This window comes from Marmota marmota, unplaced genomic scaffold, assembly GCF_001458135.2.
Source record: "Marmota marmota marmota unplaced genomic scaffold, marMar, whole genome shotgun sequence".
Taxonomy (NCBI): Eukaryota; Metazoa; Chordata; class Mammalia; order Rodentia; family Sciuridae; genus Marmota; species Marmota marmota.
In genome coordinates, this window is record NW_026000252.1 from 2,712,609 (window position 1) to 2,730,698 (window position 18,090).

Consider the following 18,090-nt stretch of genomic DNA (forward strand, 5'->3'; position numbering starts at 1 on the left):
CCTGGATTCCTCTGTGTTCTGGCTCCAAGACACCCTTCCCAAATGCTTTGTAGATCTCTTTCCCCCATCCCTTGCACCAATGGACATTTGATAATTTGCATTTCTTTAACCTATTTACAGTGGATTAGCTGGGGAGAAGGATATTTTTTTCTCAAAATCTTATGCACACTAGTGAAGAGCTCTGCTAATGAGCTATATCCCCACCACCTTTTATTTTTTATTTTGAAATACAGTCTCACTAAATGGTCCAGGCTGGCCTTGAACTTGTGATCCTCCTGCTTCAGCTTCCCAGGTAGCCGGGATTACAGGCATGTGCCAAGAGCAGAGGATTTTAACTCAGATTTTGTTCTACTTTTTTTTTTGTATAAGTCATTTCTTCAAGAAATCTGTCCATTTTACTCAGATTTTCATTTTTTGGCATATAGTTGTTCAGTATATCTTCTTATTTTCTTTGTTTATTTAATACCAGAGGATATTCTATTTTATTGTATGAGTTTCAAATGTTTCACAGTACCAATTTTCTTAATTTTATGTATTCTATAAGATAAACACTATTTTAGGGGACTGGGGTTTTAGCTCAGTGGTAGAGCACTTGCCTAGCATGTGTGAGGCCCTGGGTTTGATCCTCAGCACCACATATAAATAAATAAAATAAAGGTACATCAACAACTAAATATATATATATATAAAAGGCCAGGATGTGGCTCAATAGTAAAACATCCCTGGGTTAAATCTCTAGTACCAAAAAAATATTTTTTAATACTATTTAAAGTACACTGGAATTTTTAATAGATGTAAGAAAAAGCACAGATGCTTGAAATATACCCAGTAGGGCCAAGTGTGGTGGTTCATGTCTGTAATCCCAGTGAATCAGGAGGCTGAGGCAGGAGGATCCCAAGTTTAAAACCAGCCTCAGCAATTTAGCCAGGCCCTAAGCAACTTAGTGAGACCCTGTCTCAAAATAAAAAATTAAAAGGGCTATGGATGTGGCTCAGGGTTTAAGACTCCTGCATTCAATCCCTGGTACAAATGTGTGTGTTTCCACTGTTGTCACACACAAATTTGGTCTTCCTTGAAATGTGCTGTCCACTGCTTTTCTGTTTCTGTCACAGCAGCTATAAATAGTTGTTTAAGGATATCCTTATCTAAATTCCTGCCAATAAGGACTAATTGATTTGTTCTTTCAGTGTCATCTTTCCAGTTTACTGGACTCTCTTCCAGATTACAGAGCTTGCCTTCACCTTGGACAATCACTTGTTGTGGTTTGTCTTTGTTCAGTTCCAGCCCCTTTAGTGCCATGTGACTTTCGTGCAGTGACTGTCCTTATTTCTCACACTCTTCCCACAGGAGACTGTGAATAAATATTCTTAGCCCTCTTTTGCATTTACTTCAAATGTGACTATAACAATATTTTTTTACTATAACAATATTCTGATAAAGGTGAGGCTGTGTTGCTGGCATACATTGAAGTGTTTTCTGCAAGCACTTTCCAGAGAGACTATAAATGCATGGATATTTGATACATTAGAGAGATCAACTCTTGATGTTTGTGTTTCTAAGAGTATTCTTGGTTCATTTATTAATCTAATAGTTGCTCTTTTGGGGGGAGGGTACTGGGGATTGAACTCAGTGGTGCTTAACCACTGAGCTACATCCCCTGCTCTTTTTATTTTTTATTTTGAGTCAGGGTCTCATTAAGTCACTTAGGGCCTTGCTAAATTGCTGAAACTGACCTTGAAATTGTAATCCTCCTGTCTCAGCCTCCTGAACTACTGGGATTACAGGCATGTGCCATCATGTCTAGCTTATAGTTGCTCTTTTTTCGGGTGGGTACCAGGAATTGAACTCAGGGCACTCAACTACTGAGCCACATCCCCAGCCCCATTTTGTATTTTATATAGAGACAGGGTCTCGCTGCATTGCTTAAGGCCCTGCTAAATTGCTGAGGCTGGCTTTGAATTTGCGATCCTCCTTCCTCAGCCTCCTAAACCTTTGAGATCATAGGTGTGTGCCCGCGAACCTAGTTACATTCAGGTTTTCTATCCCTCTTTGAACCAGCTTATAATGCATTCTGCAAAAGTTTGACACAGTGTATTTGTATGGGACACACATTTTGTGGTTGTTGTTGTTTATTTATTTGTGGTGCTGGGGATGGAATCCAGAGCCTCGTACATGCTAAGCAAGCACTCAACCGCTGAGCCATTGCCCCCAGCCTCTGAGACTTATATTTTAACATTGCTAAAATTATGCTGTCAAGGTTTTAAAAAATCCAGGAAGATGCTCAAGTGGACTCAACACCTGAACCAGCTCAACTATTTTGCTTAAGAAGTATACCTCTACATAAAATTATGTAATGACTAATATTAAAAAAAAAAGAAGTATACCTCATGTTTTGTTGTTGTTGTTTTGCTGTACTAGGGGTTGAACCAGTGCCAGGCAAGCATTTCACCACTGAGCTACACTCCTAACCTTATCTCCTGTCTTTTTGTTTTTGGTACTGAAGTGGCACCCCCTTTCTCCACAGAAAAATCTTAACTGGGCTTCTCCAGAAATCTTTACTATGGCTGATTTTAGGACTGTAAGCAAAAGAGTCTCTAAAAAACAGTTCAATGTAGATAAACTTCCTATTTTCATGTTGTCCTATTTTACTCGGCCACTAGCTGGGAAGAAATCAGCACTCCAGGTGCTGGACACCCCCTTACTAGTTTCTCACAAATATGTATCCAGTATAGTAGTTTGTAGAAATGTGTAAACAAGGTCTCTGGCCTTGAGCTGGGGCTTCACACAGATGTCTACATTTCTAAAATAAGAGAAGCTACCAATTGGGCTCCATGGTAACAGCTGGCAGGGGGAGGAAATAAAGGGGAAAAAAGCTCTCCCCTTCTCAGTCAGGTGCTGTCCTTGAAGGGTTAACTTGCCCAGAAAAGTGAAAGAAAAAGGTGCTTTATGTGAACTTCTGCAGACTGTGAACTTCTGAGCCCCTCCCCTTACACGCTGGGTATAAAACTCTGAAACTACCTGAACTTGGGGTTCAGGGAATTGATTGATGACAGCAAAAGCTGTGCCCTCTGAACCTGGCTACAGCCACATAAAACTGTTTCCTGCTATCTTTGATGCCTTGCCTCATCTGTCCCTACAACAGTAATGGAGATTGAACTCAGGGGTTCTTAACTCCTGAGCCACATTCCCAGCCCTTTTTTGGATTTTATTTAGAGACAGGGACCAGTGAGTTGCTTAAAGCCCTGCTAAGTTGTTGAGGCTGGCTTTGAACTCGTGACTGCCTCAGCCTCCTGAGCCACTGGGATTACAGGCGTGCACCAACAAGCCTAACCCATCTTCCGTCTTTTTAAAATTCCTACACACCATTCCTTTTTATGATTCTTAGAGTGAATCTCAAGGGGAAATAGAATCTCTCCCTCTCATTTCTTTATTTCAGTTTCTGTTTCTTGTCTAAGTCCAATTTGTCTTTCCTTTTCTGAAATCTAATTATTACGTGTTTGGGGATAGAAATATGGTAGACTTTTTTTAAAATCATTTTTTTGTTTTTGAGTTGGGTTTTTGATATGTTGCTCTGGCTGACCTCCAACCCGTGTATACAAATGAACCTCCTGCCTCAACCTCCTGAGGATCTGAAACTATAGGCACATGCCACCAAACCTGGCTGAGATGTGATGGACTATAAAGAAAAAAAAAACCTGATAGCTCAAAATAGTTTTTAAAATAAAAATACAAGTTCACGTATTCAAAGTGAGTCCTTGGACAAATCACATTGATTTGATCATTTTGGTTTTAAAAAAAAGGTGTACCTTCTTCAGGCTATTAACAGTGGAAATTACAATACAAATGTACTTTTTTGGGTAAGCTTTGCAATTGTTTTCTCTTGGAGATCCTAATTAATTATAACTACCTGAACTTCTTATATTGGCATTACTAATCACAAAATGTAACATTACTTTCATATGCTTAAGCTTATAAAAAAGTATGTATTCAACAAAAATGAATTTTAATTCTGACAACATTATCTGCAGACACGGATAATTTGACCTCTCCTTTCCTATTTGGATTTTTTTTTTCCTTTTTTGGTACTGGGGATCAAACCCTGTGGTGTTTTACCACTGAGATACATTCCCAGCCCTTTATTTTGAGACAGGGTCTTGCTAAGTTGCTTAGGCTGGCCTCAAACTTGCCATCCTCCTGCCTCTAGGTGTGTGCCACTATGCCCAGCTTAAGTGTCCTTTATGTCTTTCTCTTGTGTTATTGCTGTAGGACTTCAATACTGTATTGCATAAGAGTGGTGAAAATGGACATCCATATCTAAACAAAAAATCCCTACTTTTAAAAAATTATTTATTTATTTATTTTGGTACTGGGGATTGACCTATGGGCACTTTACCACTAAGCTACACTCCCCAAACACTTTTATTTTTTTTTATTTTGAGACAGGGTCTTGCTAAGTTGCCATGACTGGCCTTGAACTTGTGATCCTCCTGCTTCAGCCACCCCAGTCTCTAGGGTTACAAACATGTGCCAGCATGCTCAGCAAAAATTTACCTACTTTTAAGAGTGTTGAAGTTCCTTACAATTATGTCACCTTCTGCTATATGTACTTAATGTACTGTATTGTCACTCTGGATAATAGGTTGATTTCCAACTTCTGTCTTTGACCTCTCACCATGGAAGCTGTCCTTGCCCCATGTCTTAGTCTGTTTTCTGTTGTTCTAATGGAATACAGACTGGGTAATTTATAAAGAAATGCTTATTTAGCCTACAGTTCTGGAGGCTAAGAAGTTCAAGAGTATGGCACTGACATCTGCTCAGTTTCTGGTGACAGCCTTTCTGCTGGGTCATGACAGGGCAGAGGGCATCACTTGGTAAAACAGAGCAAATCTGGGAGAGAGAGAGCTTGCTTTCATGTTAAAGCCACTCCCTCAATAACCTCTTTTTTTTTTTAAAGAGAGAGAGAGAGAATTTTTTAATATTTATCTATTTATTTATTTATTTTTAGTTTTCGGCGGACACAACATCTTTGTTTGTATGTGGTGCTGAGGATCGAGCCCGGGCTGCACGCATGCTAGGCGAGCACGCTACCGCTTGAGCCACATCCCCAGCCCCCTCAATAACCTCTTAATCCATTCATGAGGTGAAGCCCTATGACCAGATCACCTCCCAAAGGGCCCAGTTCCAAAAACCATTAACATATGAATTTGTGGATTAAGTTTCTAACACACAAGTTTTGGGGGACGTATTCAAACCACAGCACTCTGCCTGATTGACACTTGATGGTCCACTTTCTCTTCTGGGTGTCCCTCTAATCTAACTTTAGGCTTAGGTACTCTATGCTGAGCTGCTCCCAATAAGCACCATCTTTACCTCATTAGATTCTAATGTCTTTTGCTAGGATCTCTCTTTGCACTGCACCTAACTCAGCTTAGGTCATGCTCACCACTACTACCTGCCCTGAAGGTACACACCCTTCTACAATGTTCAGGGTTCAAAATCCTATTATCATATTTGTTTGCAAGAGCTACCACAAACCAACAGATTGAAAAAATGGTTTTAGAGGCTCAATTTCAAAATCAAAGTACTGATAGGGTTGGTTTCTTCTGAGGGTTTTAAGAGAATAACCTGTTTCAGGTCTCTCTCCTTGACTTTTAGATGGTTGTCTTCTCCCTGTGTCTCTTCCCTCTGAGTGTATCTCTGTGTTTAAATTTGCCCTGTTTATAAGGACACCAGTCATTCAGGATTAAGGCCTGGCCTAAGAATCGCAACTTCATTAGTTCTGCAAAGACCCTCTCTCCAGATAAGGTCAATTCGCTGGCAGTTAAGACTTCATCATGAATTTTAGAAGGACACAATTCAGCCTTAACTGTTACCTCCCACTTAATGTAACTGTCTTCCCTATTACAATAAGATTCTGAAACACCATGCCAGACTACCTCTGTTTCTAGACTCGTGGGCCACTGCCTTTCTCAATGGAATTGCTCTCTTCATCCTATATGGGTTCTAATCCCTGACATTGAACCACCATTGCCACTATTCCCTCCCTATAGATACTTGTCTTACTCTGCTCGTCCCTGATACCACAGAATATACAATCACATATATACAATCACACTGGCTCCCCAATTCAAATACATTGCTTGGCCTCACCTACTGGATTTTGGACTAAATTGTTCTGTAAGAGAACAGAAAGAAGAATAGAAAGAAACCTTACCACTTGTGGAAGACCCTTAGTCTTTAAGGTTTATATTTCCAATTCTTTATTAATTCTTTAAGGTTAGTTTAAACCTACTTAATACAAATTGGACATTCTGTCTTAGTCTGTTCAGGCTCCTATAATAAAAAGTCTTTGACTGAGAGCCTTATAAACAACAGAAATTTATTTATTTCTCTCTCCCATTTCTGGAGGCTGAGAATTCCAAGGTCAAGTTGGCAGTGGATCTGGTAACTGATATAGATGATACCTTCTTGCTGTAACCTCACATGCCAGAAGGAGCAAGGCAGCTCTCTGGGGCCTCTTTTATAAGGGCACTAATCTCTCCTTCCATAGGTGTCACCTCCTAATGCTATCATGTTGGTGATGAGTTTCAAGTATGATATTGGTGGGGGACACAGACATTCTATATCTTCAAAATAGGTACCATGGAAGGTGACCTCCATGTTTCTATGACAAAAGATTTTGAGTGAAGACACTGCCTTTCCTTCCATCATGTGGGGAATGGTGTCCACTTAGGTTTTCCAAAACAGAGATGTAAGTAGCAATGAGCCCCCAAACCAAACCAAACACGTATCCATGAAGCCCAGAAATTGGAGAGAAATAAAGTCATCAGAATATGCATGCAGTGGAATAAAATAAAAACATATCATATTTTCCATATCTCTATTATGGGAAATGGTCATGCCAAAACAGCAAGTAATAAAAGCAGATTACAAAACAATAGAGAGAGTGTAGGGTGTTCCAGGCCCCTCCACTCTTTCACATGCTAAAACTGACCAGAGACCCTTGCCCAAAATTTTATATGGGGAGTTAGGGCTGAGAGGTTCCCTAAAAACCACTATCAGCCAAGACACAGTTCAGAGAAAATTAGAAAACCATGGTGTTTGGAAATTATTTTTACATTCCTAACAAAAGGTGAATCCCTAGAAATAGAAGATACCCTGATATTTTAATAAAGAAGGCTATAGCCCATGGCTGGGGCTGTAGGCTCAGTTGGTAGAGCACTTGCCTAGCATGTGTGAGGCACTGGGTTCAATCCTCAGCACCACATAAAAATAAAGAAATTGTGTTCATCTACTATAAAAATATTTTTTTAAGAAAGAACGCTGGCTTGATTCTGTAGCTACTGGCCCAGATCTAAGCTCCTTCTTTTCTTCTCTTCCCTGAACACTGCTCCTTTTGTCCTTCTTGGTGGTTGCACATTTTCTATCCCTTAACCCCCATCTTCTTCATCCCCATCCTCCTACTGGTCTCCAATGGCAGTCACCAAATCTGTTTTGTCCCCTGACTTTAACTTCAGTGGATCCCTTCTTCTCCATAGCCAAGAGAGGACCCCAATCCCAATCACTCTTCAGCCCACAGACTGCAGGTTTTAGCCAAGGTAGAACTTTCAAGATTTATGGATCCTTTGCCTAAGAAAAGTGGCCATGCACTAGAGGAACTGTAATTGCTACCTTTGACCATATGATGGCAGGATTCTCCCAGCTGTCTTGATGCAGAAGCAATCAGGCTCCTGCAGTGGTATCTGCTCTGCAATCTGATGACCACATTCCTCCCTCAGATTAAAGGCAGACGATGACTGGACATGCCACCAGGTGGCAAAGCTGTCCAGTTTAGTAAATTTCAATGGTCTTTTATTACGAAAGTGTAGAAATTTGGGAAATATAGATAAAACAATAGACAAAGATAAAAATTACCTGATATTCAATACTTCAGAAAACAACTCAGAATGCAATGGCATTTTGCTTACATTATTTTTTTTTACATTATTTTCCTCTCTAGGAGTAAATAAAAAAATTTAAATGGTAGTATTTACTTTCATAACATTTTTTTTTTTTTTTTTTTGGTACCAAGGATTGCACTTACAGGCACTTAACCACTGAGCCACATCCCCAGCCCTATTTTATATTTTAGAGACAGGGTCTGACTGAGTTGCTTTGCAACTAGCTTTTGCTGAGGCTGGCTTTGAACTCACGATCCTACTGCCTCAGCCTCCCAAGCAGCTGTGATTACAGGTGTGCATCACTGCACCTGGCCTTGCATAGCATCTTGTTTGTACTTTCTAACAATCTTGTGAAGATCTCTCCAAGGTATTAAATGTTCTATAGGGATGAGGTTGTGGCTCAGTAGTAGAGCGCTTGCCTAGCATGTTTGAGGCACTGGATTTGATTTTCAGCACCACATATAAATAAATGAATAAAATAAAGGTTCATCAACATCTAAAAACTATATAAAAATTCTCCTATAACATTATTATTTTTAAAATATTTAGTTTTTAGTTGTAGTTGGACACAATACCTTTATTTTATTTATTTTTATGTGGTGCTGAGGATCAAATCCAGGGCTTCGCATGTGCTAAGCGAGGGCTCTACCACTGAGCCACAGCCCTAGCCCCCAATATAACATTATTTTTTAATGTTTAATTATTATGAAGACAAAGATGATAGACTTCATCATGGTAAAGTTGTTTACCACACAACTGATGAACTCTTTAGCTTAGTTTAGCAACGGCTAAAAGAGTAGTGGCTAGCTCAAAAACAACATAATCCTTTTAAGTTTGGGACATGTATTGACAAAGTTGTTTTCCAGAAACAAAGTGAGGACTCTCCCCAGCAGAATGGCTTTCATCTGCATGGTTGTTTTAAATTGTATCTCTTCAACAATCAAGTTAAGGAAATATTAAAAGAGCATGGGTTATTTATCTCCCACTGTGCTAAACACTAGGAATCCAGCAGGAAGGAAGGCAGATGTTCCCATTCTCCCCTATCTTATGTTCTAAGGAGATGAGGGCCTGACAAAAACAAAACAAAATGTAAACAAGTAGTCATAGATTACGTGCTTTCCCTCATGCCCATCAGCTACCATATTTCTTCTTTTGGGAATTGGTATGGGGGGGTCAAAACCTGGCAGGAAGTTTGCTGCTATAGTAATAATGATGTCCTGCATCTTGAAAAAGTTACATTCAACTTTCACATCACTCTTTTTTAAAAATATTTATTTTATTTGTAGGGGGACACAATACCTTTTTTCTTTTTTATCTTTGTGGTGCTGAGGATCAAACCCAGGGCCTCACACATGCAAGATGAGCACTCTACCACTGAGCCCCAGCCCCAGCCCCCACATACTCTTATACACACACACACACACACAAACACACACATGCGCATGCACACACACAAGCATAAATCAAAGTAATCTGCTGCAATATGATGGAAGATGGGCAGACAGAAATGATCACCTCAGCCACACACCTGTAATCCCAGCAGCTCAGGAGGCCGAGGCAAAAGGATTGTGAGTTGAAAGCCAGCTTCAGCAACTTAGCAAGGTCCAAAGGAACTTAGTAAGACCCTGTCTCTAAGTAAACAATAAATATGGCTGGGGATATGGCTCAGGGTTTAAGCACCACTAGGTTCAATCCTTGGTACCAAAAAAAAAAAAAAAAAGGATCATATTAGATCCTTGAGCAGAAGCCCTGGATCCTCCTTACAAAGACCAATCAATATGTGTGATTATAAAGGCAGGGTGGATTCTCATTGTGGAACACTTGTAACAAGTGAGGAAAGCCTCCAACCTCCCAACACACCACTATGCACCCACATAAACACAACTCCTGTTGTGACAATGGTAATAGCTGTGCCACTGTGTTTTATACCACCTGATTCTGATTAGCTTTACTTCCCAAGCTTGACCCTTGTAAGTTATCCTTTGCCTAACCCTGTAACTTCTAAAGAAAAGCCCCTTGGGGCTAGGGATGTGGCCCAGTGCACTTCTTAGTATGTAGGAGGCCCTGGGTTCCATCCTCAGCATCAGAAAAACAAACAACAACATCAACAACAAAAAACTACTTTTTTTTTTAAGAATTGATTTTATTTTTTTTAAATACACGACAGTGGAATGAATTACAATTCTTATTACACATATAGAGCACAATTTTTCATATCTTTGTATAAAGTATGTTCACGTCAATTCACGTCTTTATACATGTACTTTGTTTTTTTTGCATTACAATTCTTATTACACATATATTCCACAATTTTTCATATTTCTGTTTGTATATACAGTATGTTGACACCAATTCGTGTCTTCATACATGTACTTTGTTTAATGATGTTCATCACATTCCACCATCCTTGCTAACCCCCTGCCCCCTCCCTTCCCCTCCCACCCCTTTGCCCTATCTAGAATTCACCTAATCCTCCCATGCTCCCCCTCCCTACCCCACTATGAGTCAGCCTCCTTATATCAGTGAAAACATTCCGCATTTGTTTTTTGGGATGGGCTGATTTCACTTAGCATTATCTTCTCCAAGCCATCCATTTACCTGCAATGCCATGATTTTATTCTCTTTTATTGCTATGTAAAATTCCATTGTGTATATACGCAACATTTTTTAATCCATTCATCTATTGAAGGGCATCTAGGTTGGCTCCACAGTTTAGCTATTGTGAATTGTGCTGCTGTGAACACTGATGTGGCTGTGTCCCTGTAGTATGCTGTTTTTAAGTCCTTTGGGTATAGAGTGAGGAGTGGGATAGTTGGGTCAAATGGTGGTTCCATTCCCAGATTTCCAAGAAATCACCATACTGCTTTCCATAATAGCTGCACAAAAGACTACCTGAGTTATTAACTTCTAGAGTCAACTACTCCCAGAAAGGGGGACAAAAATTAGTTTGGGCTGGGATTGTGGCTCAATGGTACTTGCTTACCTGGCAAATGTGAGGCCCTGAGTTCAATCCTTAGCACTGCATGTAAACAAATAAATAAAATAAAAGATCCATTGACAATGTAAAACATATTTAAAAAAAAAGAATTAGGGATGGTGGCTCAGTGGTAGAGCACTTGCCTAGCGTGTGTGAGGTACTGGGTTTTTAGCACCACATAAAAATAAACAAAATAAAGGTCTATCAACAGCTAAACAATAAAAATAAAATTAAAAAAATTAGTAACTCAGACCTCCTTTAGTTTTTCAAAACCTGGAATAGTAGGTGGTCCTCAAAGCTAGCAAAGGACTTGCTAATAATCCTGCTCTCTAAGTAAAACAAAGCTAATGTTTAATTTGCAGGAAAATAATGTGTTTACTTTAAAGAGTTACAAGGATTGACCCAGGAGACAAAGGTCACTTGTGATTGGAAAGAATGTTTAAACTAAGGAGAAAGGAAAACATCCCCTGAAGGACAAAGACTGTTCCTGAGCCCAGATGCTGCCCTCAGTTACAGCCTTCCTGTCCATTTCCCTGTGACCCTCCTTACCTCCTCACACAAGCCCTTTGACCCCTGAGTTCCCTAAAATGGAGGTTTGAGAATAAACAGCCCCTCCACCACTTCAGGACTGGCCTTTGAATAATCTGATTTCCTTCTAACTTTCATCTCCACAGTAATAGCTTCCTAGTGGCAAAAACAACAGACTTGGGCCTTGTACTTTTGTCATTGTTCTTCCCTGAATTCCAAAGTAACCGGGAGACAGGTAAGACCTGGAAAGTTAACCATACCTTTGAGACACTGCCTCCCACATTAATTATGTTTAGTGCGGCATCTGCCAACATAGACTTGCACTGGGTCTGAAGTATCTATTTAGGAGGTCATATTTTTTCATACCTGTGATTTTAAAAAGTTGCTGCAAAACAACAGCAGTGAGAATAGTTGTGAGGAGAGAATTCATAGCACCATTCCCATCCACTTAATGCACCCATTGCATTAATTTGTCCTCCCCCTTTCCATTTGGAACATGCCTTCTTCATGCCACTTGAGTGACCACAGCAGTGAGTCACACAGTTGCAAGGTGTACACAGATCCAAAGAATGAGACCCACTGACAATGGAAGGTAGAGTAAAGTGACAGAATTTATTTCTTTAAACAGAGGAGAAGTACAATTATTACAACGCAGGGGTCCCAAATTGGTAGCTGCCATGTTACTGCTATCTAGGGGGTTTATATGGTATGGTATTGCTGGAGGTGAACTTTATTATTTGATGACCTTTGGGGAAGGTAGTTTCTTCTTCCAATCAGAGGGAGATACTTGGTGATCATGCGCCCTCCCTGTCCTATCAGGATGTTGAGCATGTGCTGTTCATGTGCTTGTTCACATGCTTGACCACTTGCTGTCTGGCCCTGCAGATACTTTGTATATGGAACTGTTGCAACTGAGGTCCCACCCTGTCTGCCTATCTGATTTCTAGCTCTCAGCAGCATCTATAAGATGTGTGTATATGTAGCTCTTGAAGGTAGACCATGAGGCCTCAGTGGGATATGATGCCAAGCACAACCCACAAGACAGAGCTGATGGGGTCTGGGGGCCAAGATGGACAGGGCTGCCTCCTAGGATGTGAGGTCTGGGGCAGTGGTTCAGAAAGGGCAGGGCCTGGACATACCATCCTGTGTGCTCTTTCTTTCCAGTCAGCTCTGTCCACTCACACAGACTTTATACAGTGGAGTTAGGTGAGAGTGAACATACTTTGTCAGCTATGTTGACAGGCCCTGGAAGCCATGTGTTGACAAGGGCACAGATACACTTCTATATCTTGCTGTCCTGAGAGTGGCTTGTGGACTATCTGTATGAAGAAGGGGCTCAGGACCTCCTCCCTGTCCTGCAACTCAGAGTGACTGCCCAGCTACCCCAGTGCAGGCCTCTGGAGAGCACTGGCCAAGAGTGATTGCTTGAATGTGGCAGATTTAGATAGCAAGTCAGGATTGGCCAAGGCAGACTGGTGAAGAAAAAGACCTGCCTGGCCTTGCCTTATGCCCAGTAGCTTAGATTGCAGTATAGTTCAAGGGTATCCAGATTCCTTAAGATCCCAGGAAACTTAGGCTCCCGTTCTTTTTTTTTTTTTTTTTTTTGGTACTGAGAGATTGGACCCAGGGGTATTTAATCACTGAGCCACATCCCCAGTGTTTTTTATTTTTTATTAGAGACCAGGTCTTGCTAAGTTGCTTAGGGCCTTGCTAAGTTGCTGATGCTGGCTTTGAACTTGTAATTGAAACCAGATGAAAAAGAATACAGAAAGAAAAAGAAATGGAGGCAGACCTCAACGGACCAGCGATGCTGAAAGCAGTGGAGAGGCACATTTTCAAGAGGGAAAAGGGTAACTGGCTACAATAAGGGTCTGATTTTTATAGGGTTTAGAGGGGCTGAGTTCTGTCAGGAACTGTGTTGGTTACAGCTGGAAGGAGACCTTGGGCAGTCAGGGGAACAGTTGTAGATAAGGAAAACTGCAACAAGTTCAGAGCTCATTTCTCTCCCTTTCTCCTTGGGGGTTGTTATTTTCCATGTCCTTCAAAGGGTGTGGCTAGAGATCATAGGGGCTCAGTACCGGGAAAGCCTGTTTCAGCTATAGGCGGGGCCAGGTTGAGTCCCTTCTGTGCTCTCTGCATTTCCCTTTCTTGCCCTTCCTCGGCTGGGGCCTGGCTTTCTATTTTATCCTGCTGCTTCAATTTACCACACACGTTTCCCAACACACATGGCAGGAGGGCAGGTAAGGGAACAGCTGAAGATAAGGGAAGTTCCCTGGGGCCTATTTTCCATATCCTCCCAAGCAGCTGGGATTACAGGTGTGTGCCACCATACTGGCTAGGCTCCCAGTCTTTTTGATTTGGGTTTCAAGAGAAGAAGCATAGAAGCATCAGAGCCTTCTTGACTAGGCTCAGAAGCCCCAATTTGTCCACCACATTTTTTAGGTATAAGCAAGTCAGAGGCCAGCACAAACCCTAAGGGTGGAGAAACAGACTCCACCTTCACTTCTTGAAGGAAGGGGTGGCAAAGATATAAAACAAAGGGAAGCACCTGCATCCTGTGGTCTGAGGACTTGCTGTGGTCTTCTTCACAACCAATTGGCCATGGTCTGTATATGAAAAAGTGAGCTAGTACCTCGAGCAAAACAGAATATTATAAAAGGGCAACAGCCAACAGATAGCAATGAAGTCAGTATATAGATATAGGTTCAACCAAGGAGTGTAAATCCTTTCTAATCCACTGGTGTGAATGTTCAGTCAAAAATTGGGTAGAGGTTGGTGCAGTGGTGCATGCCTGTTAATCCCAGGTACTCAGGAGGCTGAGGCAGGACCATTGCAAATTAGAGGCCAGCCTCAGCAACTTAGCAAGACTGTCTCAAAAATTAAAAAGATAAAAATATAAAGGACTAGGGATGTAACTCAGTGGTAAAGTGCCCCTAGGTTCAATCCCCAGTCAACAACAACAAAAACTGTGTAAAGATAAACTACCTCTGGGTTTGCAGGGAAACAAACAAAAACTGGATGGAAACAAACCATCTCAGGGTTTGAATTTCCCTCCTTACATCCTAAGAGGAATGGACAATAAAAGGGTGTCGCTGGATTGCCTCCAAGAAAGTAAGGAGTTAAACTAAACATCTGTGTAAGGCTGGGCATGGTGGCACACACCTGTAATTCCAGCGGTTCAGGAGGCTAAGACCAGAGGATTGTGAGTTCAAAACCATCCTCAACCCATGGTGCCAAAAAAAAAAAAAAAAAGACATTTATGTAGCCCACAACTGGAATGTTGTGTGAAATTCAGATGCAGGATGATAGTTTTACCACAGTATGGGATCAAAGATCCTTGCTTTGTGAAGATCAATACAGCATGTCTTGACATCCCTCGGGTTAGAAGTGAGAATGTGATACAGAGTGGCATTCTGAGCAGGTTTCATGGTTAATAATAAGAAGAAAGTGGGCAGACCTACAAAGAGTGGGGAATTGCAGTAATATCTTGTTCTTCTTACCTTCATTTTGCAGGTGAGAAAATTGAGATCCAACTGAGAGAAATGACTTGCCCAGATAACAGATGTTTGAAACCTGTTCCCTGAGATACAAATGGCCTCTAGATGGCGGTCTATTCCTTGATTTCAGTCTATTCCTGAACAAGCAGAAAAATTGAAGAGTTATCAGATGAATTTGAACATTGAAGTACAACAATTAAATTATTATCTGTTACCCTGAAACAATGATCTTTACTATGGAACTTAGCATAGCTAAGAAGCCAACAGTTGTGTCCACAGCAGCATCTCCTAGGCACATACCTTATGTCAGCCTGAGACAACTGTCCTCCCTCAGATGATGTCTTCTTTGAAAATAGATGTTTTATAAATACATTTGGTGAAGGGTCCTTTTGAGAGATGCCTTTTTAAAGGCAGTGATTTGGGGTTGTGGCTGTGGTTCAAAGGTAGAGTACTTGCCTAGCACGTGTGAGGCCCTGGTTCAATCCATCCTCAGTAACACACACACAGCCCCCCCCCCAACAAACAAACAAACAAACCCAGCCATTTCAAGGAACAATACCAGGTTCTAGCCTTCTATCTGCTAGTTTCTGTTTCCTTATCTTAAAGTGAGGAAGTTGGGTTAACCCAGCCTCAGATATTTTGATTTAATTCTCCATAAAAATACTGTTAATGTTTTGGTTTATCTTTATATATCTAGTTCTGGAGATATATATAATTACATATTTTCTTTCTTTCCTTTCTCAGTGTTGGGGATGGAAACCAGGGTCTTTCACATGTTAGTCAAATAGTTTACCACTGAGCTGCACCCCATCCCTAAAGGCATATTTTATAAAATTTTGGTATATGTACAAATATAGCATGCTTATATTTGTACATTGTGAGCTTTCTTTCTTTTTTGTAGTTCTGTGTATTAAACCCTGGGGTGCTTTGCAACTGAGCTACATCCCCAACTCTTTTTATTTTTCATTTTGAGACAAGGTCCTGCTAAGTTGCTGAGGCTAGACTGGAACTTGCTATCCTCCTGCCTCAGCCTTCCAAATCAAGGGGATTACAGGTATGCACCACCACACCTGATTTAGACTTAATTTTTTTTTTTTTTTTTTTTGGTACCAGAGATTGAACTCAGGGCACTTGACCACTGAGCCACATTCTCCATATTTTGTATTTTATTTAGAGATAGGGTCTCACTGAGTTGCTTAGAGCCTCACTAAGTTGCTGAGGCTGGCTTTAAACCTGTAATCCTCCTGCCTCAGCCTCCCGAGCTGCAGGGATTTTAGGCATGCACCACTGCACCCAGCCCAAACTTCATGCCATTCTAAGGTGCCATGGGTTTAAGAGCACACAGGCTATCTTGGTTCTAATCTTGCCTCTGGAACTCACTGACAGTATATCCTTGAGCAAGTGATTTGGCTTCTCTGAGACATATATGAAGGACCTGGCTGTCCAGATTACTATGAGCATGAAGGAAGAACATAGACTCATGCTTAGCACAGGGCCTGTCAGAGGCAGTACATGAGCTATTATAGCCATTACAGGAGGGAGCTTGATGAGTGTGTGATTTTGCTGAAGTTATTAGTTTGCTTTTATGCTGCAAATACATGCAAGAAGCACCATACCTAACAAGTCTCACTAAGTTTTTCTTAGGTTCTTGCCCTGTAGGTCCTATTTCTATCTTGAGGGTGTTTAACACATATGTCACTCAAAGTCTTTTCTCCCAGACCTTGCCCCTCTCTACCAGGTTGTGTACCTCTCTTTGTCATAGAGTCTCTTTGGGAGAGTTATAGTGGCAAAGTGAGCCAGCACTATGTAATCCCCCACCTGTGGATGGCAATAGCTTGGAGGACCTCCAGCAGCAGAAATTCCTGTCTCTGTGCATCCCTGGTTTTCTGAGACTATGGTCACCTTAACTCACACATTCTCTTTTATAGGGACAGACTGAGGGAAGATGCCATACATTTGGCCAATGTCCCCCATTATCTGGGGGCCAGTACAATTAGGTTTGGGAAGACTCATCTGAACTATAACAAAGATTCATTACTGGGCAGGGTGTAGCTCAAGCGGTAACGTGCTCGCCTGGCATGCACGGGGCGCTGGGTTCGATCCTCAGCACCACATACAAATAAAATAAAGATGCATCCACTGAAAACTGAAAAATAAATATTAAAAATTTCTCTCTCTCTCTCTCTAAAAAAAAAAAAAAAAAAAGATCCATTACTGGATGCCCATTGCAAGCTTAAGAAGACCATGTGTGACTACCACTTGATAGTGTTGGGTATCTGGATAACTGTTGTTTGAATCAGCTTTTTCACTGCTGTGACTAAAATACCCAACCAGAACAATTTCACAGGAGGAAAAGTTTATTTGAGGGCTCATGATTTCAGAAGTCTTAGTCCATACAAGACTGGCTCCATTCCTCAGGGCTTGAAGTGAGGTAGGACATCATGGTAGAAGAGTGTGGCAGAGGGAAGCAACTCATATGATGATCAGAAGGCAAAGAGAGAAATTCCACTCTCTAATGTTTGTTTTTTGTTTTTCTGGTACTGGGGATTGAACCCAGGGGTACTTACCCACTGAGCTAATCCCCAGCCCCTTTCGTCTATTTTATTTAGATACAAGGTCTCACTGATACAAAATATATACCCAAAGTCAAGCCCCAATTCTCATCATCACTAGCCACACTCTTGCTGCAGTCTGGCTGGGCACAGATGCCGCAGTCTGGCTGGGCACACAATCACGAGCCACCACACAGCTTGTAGATTCAAACAGCAACTCTTTATTTCCGAACTCACACCAGCCGTCTACAATCACGTTCTGGGGAAATCCACGTTCTCTACCCAAATCCACATCCACTGGGCTTCTATCTCCCAAAAAATACTGTCTGAATCCCGTGAGAACTCAAGGGGAACTCAGGCAGCAGGATACGCCCTATTCCCAGCAGGAATAATCTTAAACCTGGAACGCCCTAAACTGGGAACGCCCTAAACCCGATTATCCTAAACCAGGAACACCCTAAACCCAATTATCCTAAACCGGGAACACCCTAAACCTGGAACCACCCTGGTCCTTGAGCAAGGTCACCTACATGCAATGTCACTGCAAAATGTCCTATTTCCACGAGTCCTTCCACTAAGCAACATGGGGTACGCTG

At 41.3% G+C, this 18,090-nt stretch overlaps 1 pseudogene; it reads right to left on the minus strand.

Moving 5' to 3' along the window:
- Positions 1-1,050: 1,050 nt before the first annotated feature.
- LOC107159567 lies at positions 1,051-16,916 on the minus strand (annotated as a pseudogene).
- Positions 16,917-18,090: the final 1,174 nt, after the last annotated feature.